The sequence below is a fragment of the Plecotus auritus genome, assembly GCF_963455305.1.
Source record: "Plecotus auritus genome assembly, chromosome: 2".
Lineage (NCBI taxonomy): Eukaryota > Metazoa > Chordata > Mammalia > Chiroptera > Vespertilionidae > Plecotus > Plecotus auritus.
The window spans coordinates 66,720,460-66,723,313 of record NC_137771.1 but is presented as its reverse complement, the minus strand read 5'-3'; positions in this window follow the sequence as shown (position 1 = coordinate 66,723,313).

The following is a 2,854-nucleotide window of genomic DNA, read 5'->3' as shown; positions in this document are numbered from 1 at the left end:
TTTTGCTCATGTTACAATAGACCTTTTCAAAATGTAAGGAGAGTATTTATATATCTGCTTAACTTGGGAATTTAAATCTAGATCAAAATATTTGCATAGATATAATACGATAAACTACTAAAATATTTTGATGAACTTCCTTATCTTACTCAATGGGGAGTATGCATAACACATTAGTCATACTTTCTAAGATTACTAAGCTGTTAAGTACTCATTGAATTGAGCAATTCTTTTAGACTTTTTATGTAATCATCATCCTCATTGCAGTGGCCAGTTCTCCTCTCTTCCTCCTTGATCTTTTTACAGAAAGCACTCTATGGAAGAATGAAGAATTAAAATGAAAGCACCAGGAAAGAGCAGATGGAAAAGGCCCGTTTAAAAAACAAAACAAAATAAGAAAATGAATAAAAGAAATGGAGTTAGTGTGGCAGTGAATTATATGGTTTAAATTATTTCTTTAGATGGAAGTAATATAAGCACAGTGTTCAGGGACAGCTGTGGTTCAAGGGAAAATGTTTTTGTTACCTTCTGTGATGACTACTTGTGTATGTCATTTTTCAAATAGCATTGAAAGTTTTAAGTCCTTGCATAACTTGGAAAAATATGCTGCAATTAAAATTTTTTTTGGATTGTTCTTAGATTGAAATAGAGTTGTAACTGGCTTTGGAGTCAGATGAATGGAAACCTGACCCTTGCTTTGATCATTTAAGAGTTATGTGATTCTTACTAAGAGTTTGTGGATCTTTTTAGGTCTAGTTTTTCCTTTGTAATCTTACCTAATAAAAGAGAAACATGCAAATTAACCATCACTCCGCTACGCCCACAGCCAATCAGAGTGAGTATGCAAATTAACCCAACAAAGATGGAGGTTAATTTGCATATGCAGGCGCAAAGAGGTATGAAGCCTGCTATGAGGGGAAGCGGGGCCGCGGAGGGAGCTACTGGAGTGGTGCTCCAGACAGAGCGAGGACTTGCAGGCTCCGGGTGGCCGGGGAGTGGGGACTTGCCGGCTCCCGGGCGGCTGGGGTGGGGAGCGGGGACTTTCTGGGTGCTGGATGGCTGGGAGTGAAGCCAGGGGCTTATTCTTGCACGAATATCATGCAACGGGCCTCTAGTATTGGAATAATTGTGGATGTTTAAATAAAATAATCTATGGAAAGCACTTGTTACAAGACTCCTGGCACCTAGTAAGCACTCACTAAATGTTATCAATCATCATTAAACATCATGTATTATGAATACAAAGCTTATTGTAAAAATTTTCCTGTTATATCCTACATTTTCATTGGTTTCTTTGGTAAAACTTTAAATATAGTCTTTCAGCATTTGACTGGGGAATGAGGAGTCTGAGCCTGCCTGAAAAAGACTAGAGAAGGAAGTGAAACTATAATCTCTTTGACAGTGTCCTCCTCTTGCCAGTCCAGTTGAGTTGTGGCTCACTCATAATAATCTTCCCAAATCTCCATGTTAGAATTAATCTTTCCTTCTTTTGAATTCATTTGAACCACTTGTTACATACTACTTGTAGTACATTTATTATCACTAATACACTACAACTTCCTACTAGATTGTAAACATCTTGAAGGAAGAGATTATTTTTTCTGAGTTTAAATTCTTTCAACCTGAATTCCCTCAACTGTAAAATATAAACAGTAATACCTATCTGGGTGGAATGTTGTGGAGGTTAAATGAAATAAATGTGTGGAAGCACTTACATAGGGCCTGGTACATAGTGGGCCCTCGGGTGATGTTTATCCTTGTTTTTCCTTATCCCTTTTAATTCATATGAAATAATATACAAGTGCTTCTATGTGCCAGGTCTAGTGCTCTGCTCTTTGAAGAGTAGAAATGAGTAAAACACAAACACTGCCTCCCAAGAACCTGCAGACTCATTGCATGAATTACATTAGACTAAAAAAGAGTGAAATACAAGGTAAAGTAAGAAAAGTTCTATAAGAGAGTTACAAATACAGTGCTAAGGAGACAAAAGTTGAGGAATAGATTATATATGATGGAGGGAATTAGCAAAGGTTTTAGAAAAAGACCATTCTTCGGGAAGCTGAGGAAAAAAAGATAATTAATTTGCTCTCAATCACACTTTCAGGAAGGGGCAATTTAGGATTTGAACTCATGTCATCCAGTTTCAGAATCTATGTATTTAAGTATATGTGACATATATTACCTTTACTTTAAAAAAAAAAAATCCTCACCCAAGGATATCATGTTGTGTGTGTTTTTTTAAATTGATTTTAGAGAGAGAAGATGGGAGAGAGAGAGAAAGAGAGAAACATAGACATTGAGAAACATCTATGTGAGAGTGAAATATCAATTGATTGCCTCTCACATATGATCTAACTGGTGATCAAACCTGCAACCTAGGTATGTGCCCTGACTGGGAATCAAACCCGCAACCTTTTGGTGTGCAGAATGATACTCCAACCAACTGAGCCACCCGGCCAGGCCATACTACTTCTTAGAAAGTGAATCAGTGTCACCTTTGAAAATTATTGTGTAAGAAGTTTATTTTGTTTCTATTTTAGACTAGTTGTCGGCAGAAGATCCAAGAGAATGTGGATTTCTATTATCATTTTTTATGAATCAATATAATTTCTTAAAATCTTGTTTCAATTTTAGGTTGAATAATGACATCTTCTTTTGGCTATTTAGCCATGAAAACTTAGAGTTAAGTACAATACAGGTCTTTCAGAATTTAATTGCTATTTATTTTTTGATAATTTTGAGGACAGAAAACCTTTCAATAAATCATTCTCTTTTAAACATATTTATTTTATTTTTAAAAATATATTTATTGATTGATTTCAGAGAGGAAGGGAGAGGGAGAGATAGAAACATC